We start from the raw sequence: 15,492 nt of genomic DNA on the forward strand, positions 1-15,492 counted from the left end.
TTCTGCTTGCTATCAAATGGCTAATCCTTAATTTAATATAAATGTTATATTATAGGATATATGTTTAAAATGAAGACAAGCACCTTTGTCTTTGACACCATATTACGATTCTTTACATAGTACAAATGAAACACAAACATGATAAATTGGGATTTAAAAAGTGTCATTTTCAGTCGTAAAGTCAATCGGCGGCCCCCAATCCCCTGCCTCCCCTGATTTAGAACCCTACTTACGGCCCTGGTTCCGAAGCTTAGCATGGATCTTCTCTGGTTGTTTGGCACCTCTTTGGCAAAGGCATCCGTCGTTCACGGACAACCGCCGTCGTCCCCGGACGAAACTCCATCCATACATGGACACAATGTCCCAGAGATACTCTATCTGGAGCAGGCCTTCCACCAAACATCAGTCACTACCCTGCCACGATTTTGTAACGTGCAGCAGTTTGAACACCAAAAAGCTAGCTCAAGATGGAGGCAGTAGAAGTTCCCTGTATAAATGCCAACAAGTCGATATATTACATATATTTAACGATATCCTGGTTCCATACCTTACACAGGCTTAAATGTCCAAGTCAGCTGTTGATTGTGAAAGTCAGCCTTTCTCGCAAAAGTTCAATACAAGTCCAACGTAGTCCAATCATTTCATATTTAATTTAATGAGTTTTATAGACGAAAATAATTCAAGCTGTCTGCATTGTCGTCGATCGCGCACAGGAATAGATAACTCTTGGATTGAAGCTAACTTCCAGCTTTCGGAAACTGCAGTCTGATAATTTAACTTCTTAAATAAGGGCCTCCGTGGTCGAGTGGTTAGAGCATCGCGCTCAAAATCACACGGCCTCTCACTTCTGTCGGCGCGAGTTCGAATCCTGCTCGCGCCGGTAAGTGAGAAAGTTCCCCAGTTTACTTTCGGAAGGTCGGTGGTCTCTTCCCAGGTGCATTGTATCTGGGTTCTCTCTTCCACCAACAAAAACTGGGCGCCACCATATAACTGAAAAATTGTTGAGTGTGGCGGAAAACATCAAATAAAAAAAAAAAACTTTTTAAATGGCATAGACAGTACGTCTACGGCTTTTTGATGCGGCATAGACCCATGGCATTTGGCATAGACCAGACCAAAACTCCTCTCAGGGAACGCACCACATTTCTCTCCCCTCAAACTTCAACCATACTCGTCCATTCTGCCAGTCTGGCTTAAATTCATGTTTTCTTTTTTCATATGGCTTGCATTTTCCTTGTTTTTATTTTTTTTGTTTGACACCATTTTGTTTAATGCCAGGCTTTGCACCTTGAAAATACTTTAACTGCGGAATCATTTACACAGCGTTTGTTGACCTTCACCTTAAAATTATTTTGCTAAGTCGGATGTATATTATTTTGTTTTGACATTCTTGCAATATTTGAATATTTGGGAAATAAAGAAAAAAGAACAACTCTAGTTATATTGTTGGGGAAAATTTTAATTTCAAAATCGATCCCAATAAAATTCACCAATGCAGATTTTTAAAAAAAAAAAAAGGTATTGACATTTAAAGACATACAAATCATCCCCGCTGAACAATTTGTCTATAGCACTATTCATAATCTTCAAACCGCTTAGACATTTAAGTCGTAGGAAAATCCAGGTCACAAAAATAGATTCTGATGACTGAAAGGGAAAATATTTATTTTAAGTGCGTTATCACACACACACACACACACGTCATGATTATTCTGTTGTTTCTTAGAATTTGGCATAGACATTTCGGGATATCTTATTTGGACATGGCATGGCCCAACTTCATTTGGCATAGCCGCGGTCTATCGGTCTACTGTTAAATTCTCAGACTGGTTTGAAACTCTCGGGAGTGTTTATATTGAAAACAAAAAACCTAGATAATTTTTTACGCAAATGACTGTATTTAAAACGAAATTTTTTTTGGGGAAGGTAATATTTTATTTCAGCCTGATTTTAAATGCAGTGTACAAGACTTCAGTCTATAAAACTCATTGAATCCAATGTAAAAGGATTGGACTACGTTAGTTTCATTGCAGGTATTATCTTAAAATTCTGTGTTTCTGATAACATCTTCATGAAAAATATATCTGAATGTTCTGAAACATTTCACCTCGCAGAATTGTAAATGACATCTGTCAAAATTTTGCATTGCGTTTAGGTTTCTCTGCTGTAAGTTGCTGAATATAATACCAGTGATTCCGAAGGTCCGTCGGACATTGGCAAATGTCCGGTAATTTTTGTGTTGGTCCGATCAATACCTGTGGGCCTCTTCTATGCTTTTAGAAATTAAATTTTGACATGAAATATTTGAAATAGTTAAATCAAGCCATTTCTGATAGCTTTACCATGTTTATAAAGCTACATAGCTTAAGGAAGCTATATAGGTAAATATAGATTGTACTGGACCTGCTCTAGTCAGTTCATCTTCAAGCTTGCAGATCTCTTTACTCAAGGCACTGTCACTGTCCTATAACTGTTAATAAGTGGCTTGTTTTTTAAGATGTCATCATTTAATTGATAATTATATTTTGATCGATTTTATTATGGAGCAATTGCATCGGAATTTCCTCCATCATAGGTCCTGTTAAATTTTCAGTCTTTTCTTTGTACTTTCATAAACAAAACTGAGTATTTTATTAAAAATCTGTAAAGTGTGTCAATGAATATTTAGTGATATTATTTTGGTTGAGATTCGATTTGGCTGGATATTTGGATTGATGCCTTAATTTACTAGTCCAAATAGCCAACCGAGCTCTGAATCTCAGCTGAGATTACGTAACATTGCTGTCAACTTTAACGTGACCCTGAACCATAACATTTCATAACGGCCACAGAATCATCCATCTCGTTGATCACGTCATTGACAGAGAAAGCGAGACTCATTTTTTTGATAAACTTTAAAGTTTTACCATTATGGTCAACAGTAACTTTCTTGAACAACCAAATGTCTCATGTCCTAAGCTGAGGCTGACATCTTGGCGCTTTGGTTTTATTTTCGACCTAAATATCGTCATACGTTTCGATGTCTCTGATTGGATGATGTTCATGGAATCAGCCAATGACAAGTCTCCTTCTTAGCTCACCTGAAGTGAGCTTTTCTAATTGCCTGTTGTCCATCAACTGTCCCGTCTGTAAACTTTTACATTTTCGACTTTTTCTCCAGAACCACTGGGTCAATTTCAACCAAACTTGGCCTAAAGCATCCTTGGGTGAAGGGTGTTCCAGTTTGTTCAAATGAAGGGCCATATCCCTTTCAAAGAGGATATAATTACAAAAATGCAAAAATAGGGTGGGGTCATTTAAAAATCTTCTCAAGAACCACTAAAATTTACATGAAAGCTTCCTGACATTGTGCAGATTCAAGTTTGTTCAAATCATGGCCCCGGAGGTTGGGTGGGGCCACAATAGGGGATCAAAGTTATACATAGAAATATATAGGAAAAATCTTTAGAATCTTCTACTCAAGACCCAATGAACTAGAGGAGCTGAGATTTACATGAAAGCTTCCTGACATAGCGCAGATTCAAGTTTGTTCAAAGTATAGCCCCCGAGGGTAGGTTGGAGTCACAATAGGGGATGAAAGTTTTACTTGTATACAAAGATATAGGGAAAATCTTTACAAATCTTCTCAAGAACCATTAATTGGGCCAAAGTTGACATTTACATGAAAGCTTTCTGACATAGTGCCGATTCAAGTTTGTAAAAGTAATGGCCTCCAGGGTTAGGTTGGGGCCACAATAGGGACTAAGGTTTTACATACGAAAATATATGGAAAGTCTTCAGATATAGGTGACTTAGGTGAGCGATGTGGCCCATGGGTCTCTTGTATAAATACCCTTACTAATCTGGTTCCCATCTCTGCCACTCATTGATCACTCCAAAGGAGTGATTATGAGTGGTGGGAACCAGACTGACATTTTATTTTTTTTCTCACTGAAAATGGAATGGTCGGCGGATGAAATAAAAAAAAAAGTAACAGTGAATGGATACTTTTAGTTTTATTTCAATTTTTCCAAAATTTGGGTCGGCGCTTCTGTAAAACAGATAATAAAAAAATGTTGGCCTTATAGTTAGGTTGGTGTGTAAAATTTGAGTTAGTTATGTTAGTTGTGACTATAATGCCTTTTTCAAAGAATTTTGTAAATTCCAATAAGAATAATTCCAAAACCCAATAATTCACTGTTTATTGAATTATATGATATAATATAATACCAGTGTGATATGAATTTGAATATAGTCATATTCAAGATTTCATATTTTATAAAATAATATTTTATTATATTTTCTTGTATCAGTTATATGGAATATAAAGTGATTTGATATAATATGATGATGGTGGCCTCATTTACATATAGGTGATGCCTTGTCAAGTTGAGCTCTGTAATCTTTGATTACCTAAGTCTATTCTTTGTTTTAGAATTATGGCATCATTTGTGACTCCAGAGTTGAGAAATATTGATGGAAAGAAAAGAAAAAAACAAAACGACTCTTCTTCATCCACTGCAGGAAGTTCTGTTACGGTAATATATTTTTATTTTCATTTATGGACATTTGAAGAAATATTCAGGGATAGATGTAAATATAAACAGTAAAATGCTTTCTTTGGTGTTTCATGTGGGCTATGAAGGTAGTATTCATGGCAGAAAAAATACATAACCCACGAACACTGGTTATGTATGTTTTTTGCAATGCTCGCTGACCAGGCAGTTTGATACATATATATTATATATGTACCTAACATTTGTGTTACTGTTTAAAGGTTGAAGAAAGTGAGACAACATGCATGCAATCAAAAGGAGACTCTGGTAAAAGGAAGTCATTTTTAAGGTCATCTTCATCAAAACAACGGATAACCACAAGCTCTACAGAAGAAGATGATGATGACACTGGTGCAAGTTATTCAGAAGGAAGATTATCAGATGGGAATGCAGGAAATCTTCCGGCCATTCATTGGAAATACGAAGATTTAAAGAGCATCAACATTTTCTACAATGACAGTCCTGAACCTCTCGAGGAATTAGTGCAGAATGTTAAAATTGACATTTTGAAAAAGTATTCAAAACTTCCAGACTTTGAAGAAACTGTCACAAAGTTTAGCAGACTTACCAAGGAAAATTTGATGATTTCTTGCAACATTGATTACCTTTGCAAGTTACGCGATTGTACCGAGAGTTTTAGGAACCTACTTGAAGACGACTATTTTAGAGATATAGCATATGACATAGAAAAGGTGAAAGAAGTGGACAAAGATTTGGATCACACTAATCTGTAAGTGGTATAGTGGTAATTATGTTGATAAAGATGTGTTAAAAAACTGTACAAAAATTATTCAGTACAGGATTAACATAAAACTGGGAAATACTCATAATTTATGGACAATGGAAAATACTGCTTATTCCCAGAAATTACTGGTATTTCTAAGGAATACTGGGAAATGGGTACATATACAGTTTCATGTTTCATAATCAAGGTCTTGCATCTCCAGTGGAAGACCTTTTTATTTTTGTTTGGTTTCTTTTTCCCTATTATTAGTCCTCTACCGGTTTGTAAAACTGAAGGGGACTATAGCTTTCTTCTCTGTCTGTCCATCCCTCTGTCTATCAGTCTGTCCCATTGTTTTTCCAGACTTTTAGCTCACCTGAGCTGAAAGCTCAAGTGAGCTTTTCTGATCACCCATTGTCTTTCTTTCCATCTATCTGTCTAAACTTTACACATTTTCAATTTGTTTTTCAGAACCACTGGGCCAATTTCAATCAAACTTGGCACAAATCATTCTTTGTTCAAGGGGTTTCTAACTTGTTGAAATAAAGGGCAATGCCCTTCTCCAAAGGGAGATAAAAGCCAAAAAAACCCACCAAAAACACATTGATAAATTTTTAAAATCTTCTTCTCCAGAACCATAAAGCCAATTTCAATGCAACTTGATACAAATCATCCATGGGTGAAGGGAATTTCAAGTTTCTTCAATTGAAGGGCCTCATCTCCTTCAAAGGGAAGATAATTGCAAAAATGTAAACATAGGATGGGGCCATTTAAAGAACCACAGGGCTGAGATAACTAAAATAGCTCTTTCAAGGTCATTGTTATCTCGGATTTCAAACATTTCAGCTTGAGCATCACTGAAGAGACATTTGTCGAAATGCACATCTGGTGCATCAAAATTGGTACCGTATATAAGTTTTACATTATGACCCCTGGGTCGAGGCCTCTGCTGGTGGACAGTTAGTCCCCGAGCGAGGGTCTCTACAGCCCAGTAGCTAAGTAATTCGTTACTAGCTTGAAAATACGGACGTATATTTAATTGCTGTAGTAAAATTTTGAAATTCATTTCAAAATTAAGGATTATCTCCCTCATGCATAGCTCTTATCCTTAGACGAATTTGGCTCCAGTTTTTTAGTCGGCTCGCAAAGCGAGATGCTCCTTGCTATCAACGGCGTGCGGATTTATCGCGTATCACAAACTTTCTGTTTATTCTTACACCGACAGCAAATAAATCCTGCACACAAAGATCTTCAAATATTCATTTGCTTTTTGAACAGCTTCATTAAATTTTGAAGACATCATACATGTATCTTGACATTCTTATAACAATGTCATTTAAATGAGTCCCCTCAATACGTTTAAAGAAACTAAACATAGTGCGCATGAATACATGATGTAAGCAACAGGCGATTGTACTGGGTTTTTTTGTTGTTTTTTTTACATGCGACGTACGTGTGTATAACTATATCAACTACAAAAATAGATTCGTAAACATGAAACAAATAACTTGTAAGTAAATATTTCATAGTGAAGAAAGTAATATCTCGCTTTCTTAGGTTGGAAAAGCATAGTAAATATTTGAAAATGGTATTGGTATATTAGGACCAATCATACTCCCCGTCGAGGCCTCTTCGAAAGTGTGTCAAAGCTTAAAGGTCATAGGAGACGGTTTTTAACAATACGTTGTCTCTCCATAATTATCAAGTTTGTTTCATAGACTCCTCATAAAAATACTTTTTAAAGATTAAAAACGATATTAAATCGAAGAAATTGAAGTGCAAAGGTAGTCGGAATAGAAAATCGTTACCCGATTATCGTTCCTGATTTCCTGAATTTGTGACGTCATAAGAAACCACACTCAGATTTGCGAATCAAAACAAAAGCACGCCCATAGACGATTTATTCGCAACTGGAGGAGTTTTTGAATGGGGAAACATAGTTTGTTATACGAGGATATCACTTTGAACTCATAATTAATGCAGATGCCAGCCACATCTACGATTTTCATCGGAGGACGAACAAGAAGAACGATCAAGATCCTATGTATTCCGAATCGGTTGAAATAATACTGACTGGTTAATGATAAATGTATGATAATTTCTGAGTACATTCTCTGATGACAAATATAAGAGAAATATAGATAGTTGTTACTTGCGCTTTCTAACCCCATGCAGACACAGCGACGCAGCATCGGTTTTTTCCATGGGGGGGGGGGGGGGGGGGGTTGAAGGTTGACTGACAAAAAAGGTAGGCACCCCCTCATCCCCCTTTGGTTTTATGTGCCCAAGTTCCACCCTGACTCGGATATATTTTATAGCCAGATCGAATATTCTTTTACACACATCGTGAGCGCTGTTTTTAATTTTCTTAGGATTTTTACAAGTATCGTGTACAGCTATTTTAATTTAACAGGTGAATCTAATAAATATAAATGGCTTTAACATTCTTTTACGATAAAATTTGCGACATTAGGGCCTATATGAAGAATAATTTACCATAATATTAGCCGCTATAAGGGCTCTTTCTTGCGTATAATGGTTGGAACTGGAAGCCAGAGGAAGAACGAATTCTTCGTCTGGACCAGTTATTGAAGGAACAGTCGAAAAATCCGAATGTCCTGATTGTTTTGTAGGTCATGCATTATGGACGAGTCACACAGACAACTTTAGGTAGCCAAAGAATTCTGGTATGCAGTCCAGAAAAAATAATTCAAACAGAATAAAACTTTCTAAACAATTTTGGAATATGTTGTGTCATCGTGGGGTGTGGGACGATGATCAGTTCATAAGCTGTACATAGCCAGAAAATCTGCACAGTCTGTATGTTTGGCTGTCATACATCGTCGGATACTGGGTATCCGACGAAGGCAGTCAAATGGATACAAGAAAACGTAGAAAAAAGAATAATCTGCCTAAGTTATCAATGGCTAACGTTCTCGTTTATACAAAATAAATTTATCGAGCTTTAATTCTTACATGTTGATTTATTTAACCGACCGGTTGTTCAAAATCCCCGGCCTTTAAGGTTATTTTTTTTTTTTTTTTTTTTTACTCTAATAAGAAAACCAACGTGCAAATTAGTGCTTCATTTAAAAAAAATCAGCCCCCAACTCTTGCATGACCGTAAACATTGGTTTATTTCACCTGATATAAAAACTTGTAATTTCAATATGCTCCACCATTTGCTTTGAACATTCTTTTTCAAACAGAAAAGAAGGGGGGGGGGGGTTCTGATAATGCAACTTTCAACACATAAAGTTAGACCTATTCATCTTCAATTTATTTACTTATGTATTCAGAGAGAAAAATTCTGATCAGAAGAGCTTCATATAACTATTCCATAGTCAAATTTCATTTCTAAACCAATCAGGTCATGTTTATACTAAATTATGAATAGCTGTACTACATGTAGTCTACCGTCATTATGTACAGTCAACGTTTTGCAGGATTTTCTCATCTTTGCCGTGCTTGCCGTTGGTTGGTAGCCTAGTCGAAAATAGTTAGAACTACATCTGGTCGAAGATTTAATTTCATATCCCCATAAATTTTGCCAAAGTAGAGTGAATACAATAACGAAACTGATCCTCATCAACCCCCGTAATCGCGTAAAATGATTGTCAAACAACTTCGAGTTCTGTGTTCTCGGTGTAGATTTCACACCCAAGTCTTTCTGAACGTTGGATCATTTAGACAAAAGTATATAGAAATACCTGACTTGCTACATTACAGTTGAATGTAAGCACATTGAACATTTTGACGGCTAAAAGCCGCAGTTGTTAGTATAAACAAATACACATTTGCGTCAGGCCTGTCTCTTTTGACGTCATCAAGCAAGGGAGATAAGTCATCTTACTATTTTGATACTTCACACCACGGCAACATTTGACGGTCTGTAGCGCCTGTTACCTTACGATTTTTTCTGAATAACTTATTTACATATGTTAAATAATTAAAGAAGAACACATTTTCGTGCAAAACAAATTTTTTTTGAAAATCGTCTCCTATGACCTTTAAACCATGTGACTATTTCTGCGGGGGGTGAGACGAGTAACACACGTTCAGTTTGTTATGTTTTCTCTTTAAGACTTTTCTACAGTCAGATATAGATAATCACATTTACGGTGATTTACCGTATTTTGTCCAATATATTTTAATACGCATCTCCTTTTGACAAGTTTTGGGGCCTGTAAATTGTGGAAATACCATTGTTCGTGTGTACAATCGCATTTACTCATTTAGCTGTTTTTAAAAGACCCCTGAACATTGGAATTTTAATAGTATTTAATAGTATTTTTTCCCCTCTATATACATGTATTATAAATTACACAATCAGAAATCAAACAATAATTTGCACAATAATTTCTAAAACTTGTAACTTACTGAAATAATTTGTGATGTATTTTTGATACCTCTATATTTATAACAGAAATTATTTATTGAGTCAATGACTGAGAGAGAGAGAGGGGGTGGGTGTAGAATGTGTGTCAGCTACCCTTACATGTAGGAATACAACCATTATTCAAACAATATGACCACAGAAACTCTGCAGAGGTCCCTGAGACAGGTCCTGTGTATATCAAGACTATAAAAAAGCATGGACAGGTAGATTTTTACCTTGTTTTGTCTCTGTATTTCTTGGAGTGCTGTGGGATATAGCAATTAACACCTTGGTAGACCCTGGCCACTCCAGGTAAATAACATCTGTTTAGATTAGGCTCTGCCTACATTTTCACTGACCAAAGGGTCATGAGATAGGTCTTTAACATTCAGTTAGTTAAGTACTATGAAAAATGGAAGTGTCAAAAAGTATCGGTAACTCCCACTCCCAAATGACAAAGTCCCAAATCTGGTACATATATATTGGATATGCTTGAAAATGGCGAAGTCTAGAAAAGTTACATTTTAGTTATACATGAAAATGACAAAGTCCAGAAAAGTTACATTTTAGTTATACATGAAAATGACAAAGTCCAGAAAAGTTACATTTTAGTTGTGTATACATGAAAATGGTTAAGTCCAGAAAAGTTACTTTTTAGTTATAACTTTTTTGTACCTCAAGGCCTAGGTATAATTAAGTTATACTTTAGTTACAATTTAGTACCGCAACAAAATGAATATAAATTCAGCAAAATACATTGACATCCTAGATACAACCTTTGGCCAGTTATTGTGCATCATTTTCCAAACGGTAGTTACCTTTTCCGAGACGATAATGCCCTAGCTGGTACATCGGTCTCGTTAAACACAGGAATTCATCGCCAGAAATCGAATAAAAAATATCAGCTGGCCTGCACAGTCTCTGGACTTCAATATACTACTCAAAATTTCATAAGGATCATAGATATTTTTATGTTTAAAAAATTAATAACTGCATAACTGGCAATATTGTGTCCAAGTGAAATCAAAAACGTCTTCAACAAACCTGCACGTGCATTTCATGCCATGGGAAATGCGTTTCTCATCACAGTTTATGATTTTGCTACCATTGCACGATTTTCACTCAGGCATCGGTGTCTGATTCTTTCTAAAATTTCAAACTCACTAGAGTGTTTACACTACGTTTATCAACACAATGCCCCCTCAACGTGTAAGGCGTCGCCTGACGACAGAACAACTGGGCAGATGTATTGGAGTGCTTGACGCTGGCTATTCACAACGTGACGTTGCAAATGCACTAAACGTCAGCCAGAGCGTTGTAAATAGGGCCTGGAACCGACAGCAAACTTTTGGTACAGCAGCACACCGACATGGGGGTGGTCGTCAGAGGTCGACAACCCAACGCCAAGACCATTTTGTGGCTCTTCAGGCACGACGCCATCCCTTCTGGACAGCAACCAGCCTACGTAACGACCTCCTGAACGCCTCGGGGGTGAATGTGTCCACTCAGACGATACGGAATCGGCTTCACAATGCAGGTCTCAACTCGAGAAGGGCATGTGTTCGAGTCCCTCTGACTGTTCGACACCGGCGGGAGCGATTGGACTGGGCTGAAGATCATGTCACTTGGACACAGAACGATTGGGTTCAAGTTCTGTTCACCGATGAGTCCAGGTATTGTTTGGACTTTACAGACAGGAGGCACTGAGTGTGGCGACGACAACGTGAACGTTTCTATGATGCCAACATCAGTGAACATGACCGTTATGGTGGTGGTTCCATCATTGTCTGGGGTGGAATCAGCAGGGATGGAAGAACAGATTTTCATGTCCTGGAGAGAGGAACAATGACGGGGGTGCGGTACCGGGATGAGATCCTCGATGTTTACGTCAGACCCTACGCTGGTGCTGTTGGCCCTGAGTTCATCCTGATGGATGATAACGCCCGTCCTCATCGCGCCAGGGTGGTGGAGCAGTACCTTCAGCAGGAGACAATTGTCCGTATGGACTGGCCAGCGCACTCGCCGGACTTGAACCTGATTGAGCATGTATGGAACATGCTGCAGGTTGCCCTTTCACGCCGTAGAGCACAACCCACGACTTTGGCAGAGCTCAGAAACGCCCTCGTGGAAGAGTGGAACAACCTTCCCATTGGAAACATCCGGGTGCTTATTGACAGCATGGCTCGACGTTGTCAAGCCGTCATTGATGCAAGGGGAGGCCATACCCGGTATTGACACTTCATCAACTAAGTGTAATGATGGACTATCCCCAAAAACTGTGTAATTCTTTCTCTGGTTTGCTATTAACTTTTTGTAATTGAATGCCCTTTGGTGTTGTTATCAGATTTCAAGCAAAAGTTCATGCCGTTCATGAATTTTCATTCATAACCTGAGTAAACAGGTTTCTGAGTCAAATTTATGTCTTTTGTTATGTTAGTGGTAAATTACACACATATAACCTAGTGATCCTTATCAAACTTTGAGTAGTATATTAATATGTCTCCCCTTCAAAGGGGAGACATATTGTTTTTGTCATTTTTCTTCTTCTTCAACCAAATTTTGTCCAGGCCCTAACTAGAGAACCATTTGACTTTAAGACTTGAAACTTGAAACATAAGGAGATGGTATGCAGGAGGGCTGCCCACCCCCAAAACTTTTGACCTTGATCCACTTATAAAGTCAAGGTCAATCTTTTACGTCAACATATAATCCAGGCCAATAGCTGAGAACTCTTTGACATTTCGATTTCAAACTTGGATCGTGGCAAGAGGACATAGATACAAGGTGCACTGCACCAAAACTTTTGAACATGACCCCTTTCTACATTCAAGGTAAAATTAAGAAAAACATGAATAGACCATAACTTTAGAACCCTTTGACATTAAGACTCCAAACTTAGAATATGAGAAGGGGGAATTCCACCAAATTTTTTTTTTACCATGACCCATTTATAAAGTCAAGGTCAATTTTTTATGTCAAAATATAGTCCAGGCCAAAAGCTGACTTGACAACCATTTGATATTAAAACTTTAAACTTGGAATATGGACACTGGAAAGCTAATTTTCTGATCTCTGCAATGCAAAATACTTAAAATGTAACTTTAAAGAATTACAGTTCTATAACATCATTCATCTCTAAGTGGGCACCTAATCTTGGCCAAGCCGTCACCTGTGTTTATTTTGTTATTTTTTTATTATGTGTGTATTTTTTTTATTTGCTGTTAAGGCTTGACAGAAAGTGGATTCCAGCTGTTGAGGGCTTTTTGTTAGTGACAATGTCATTAATCAAAAAGAGTATGTATCCAGCTAAAGATGATGAAACCGTTATAGAAGCAAAGGAGGTCATCAACAGGAAAATGAGAAAAAGGAAACATGCAGGAAGAAGTACTAGTACCGAGAAAACGAATCCTTCTAAAAGTTTTTACCACCATTTTTTTCAATGTTTGGAGGGCTCTTCTTTCTGGAACCAAAGTACGTATAAATCTATGAATATGTATGTTGACCATATAATCCTGAAATGCCATTTAGTTTTAGGCCACCTGGATGTATCACTTTGTACAATTTATGATACTTATGGTAATAGGGTGTTTACATATGGTGCTGAAATTTGGAGATTTCATAGAGTACAAGATGTCAAAAAAGGTTCATTTCAATTAATGGGGAAAAAAAAGAAAGAAAAGAAAACAGAAAGACAAAATACTTGATGCTAACAAATATTGTGTGTGCATGTGTACAACTTGGCAGATTTCCTCTATGTATTACAAGAAAGATACTGGCTTAAATAAAGATAATACATGTATAATGTTTGATATGATTTTGAAACTTATTTACGATAAAATTGATTTCTCCCAATTTGAATGAAATGTCGATAAATTTTCCCAATTCGAAAGCCAGAGGACCCTTGTAAAAAATGTAGAAAAATCACTGCTAAGGCCAAAAATAAAAATTGATTTGTTTGATGTACTCCGTCTGACCCGTGAAAATCGCCCCTTACCCAATCATTTTTTTCAGTACTTTTATTTTTTTAAAATTTGGTTTCCAGGGAAATATACATTGTTTCATTTTAAAGGTTTACATTCTCTAAGAAACTTTTTTGATGAATGTTTTATAGCAATAATTATTAAATCTGTCTTGTCCAATGTTTAATGAAAACATCAATAAATTTCTAAGTCTGCGTTTTTATGACAATAATCAATTTTTTCGATACTGCAAAAAAAAAAAAAAAATACCTACCCACCTTGAAAAATGTGGGTCGGAGTACATCAAACAAAAATATTTTTAATGATGGCCTAACTAATTAACTAGACTTTCGAAATTGGGGCTTAGATTTAAGTCTGTATTGTGGTTAATTATTGCAGAATTTTGGCAAACAATTAAACTATTAGAATTAATTACTATAAGCATAAAGAAAACAAAATGCATGTAATTTTGTATACTTTGAAAACATGAGATGTGTCCTTTAAATTAAGGGTCTCAATAGCATTATTTTAGCCTTATGATATTCATTTCACATTGTCATCAATTTTAGTGCTATGGTGATTGTGACGTCAAGTAACAAGTCAGTATTAGTGTTCAGCGATCTTTATCGAAAAATGATGACTTCAAATGGACCAATCAGATTTCGGGATTTTACAAAGTTATATAATATATTTATAATGATGAAGGTCTCATGTAGGTGATGCCTTGTTGAGGTTAGCTCTGTAATCTTTGATTATCTATGGATTTTTTTTTTATATCAGATATGTGGACAAAAGAACCTTTGTTGTTGGTAATAAAGTAGTGAACAGTATTCCAGATTTATCATATGCATTAAAAAAAATGCCACCAACAGGACGTATCATACGGGACGATACACTGCTGTTTGTAGTTGAGGTATTTGTTAGTTTCTTTAGTCATTCAAGTGACCCATTATTAACCAAACATTTCTAGCAATGTAAAAAAATGAATAATTGTGTTACCATATTATTAAGAGCAGAACATTCATGTTACCCCACAAAAAGTGAATTTTTTTCCAAAGAATAATTGTTATCAAACTATCTTCTCATACCAAAACTTGTCACATTTAATGTTTATTCTGCCTAAAAAAAGAAGAAGCTGTGGATCCAAACAATTATCATCAAATTTACATGGCCATGCACACCTTTATTGCAGTTTAGCTCAGAAGGAACCATATAGAAATAAAAGAAAATTTTAGAATTGTAAAGAAAATCTCCATACAACTTTTCTTAAACAGATAAAAATTCAAATGTCAATTTTACAACCTCACTGTATACAATACATATTAACAAGATTTGTGTCCAATTTTTAGCTCACCTAGCTGAGCCGAAGGCTCAAGTGAGGTTTACTAATCAAAACTTTCTGTTGTCTGTCGTCGGTGGTGTAAACTTTTCACATTTTCATCTTCTTCTCCAAAACCACTGGGCCAATTTCAATCAAACATTGCAAAAAGCATCCATGGGTGAATTGTCAAAATACTGGAATCATGTCAATAATTTTGAATTTCTTAGTTTAAACAGGGCTAAAAAATGTACATCTTCGCAATCCAAGGGCTTTCAGTTCACTCCCCACAAACCCTTGGCAGATTACCTCATGAAAACTGTGGCCCGCAGTGGCAACACCTAGCAAACATTCTGAATTTGAGCTTTATAATCTAGCCATTCGTGTAATGGCTTTCATGATACTGTTCGTTATAATGTAAACAAGTATGATGAAATCAACTAAATAGTCTTTGAAGTAAAATTATCGCTAGCAACAGAACAGGAAACATCAGCTTCATACTGTAAAGCATGTTTATGACGCAAGTCTTGCAGTATGGTGGACTTTTCGGCTTTAAGTTCCAGAATATTGTTTTCGAG

The 15,492-nt window shown here is 36.5% G+C and overlaps 1 pseudogene; it reads left to right on the top strand.

Annotated features, from left to right (window-relative positions):
• The window catches only part of LOC125661421 (uncharacterized), a 37,029-nt pseudogene that overhangs the window by 4,419 nt on the left and 17,118 nt on the right, over positions 1-15,492 (top strand).

This window comes from Ostrea edulis, chromosome 8 (genome assembly GCF_947568905.1).
Source record: "Ostrea edulis chromosome 8, xbOstEdul1.1, whole genome shotgun sequence".
NCBI classification, from domain to species: domain Eukaryota; kingdom Metazoa; phylum Mollusca; class Bivalvia; order Ostreida; family Ostreidae; genus Ostrea; species Ostrea edulis.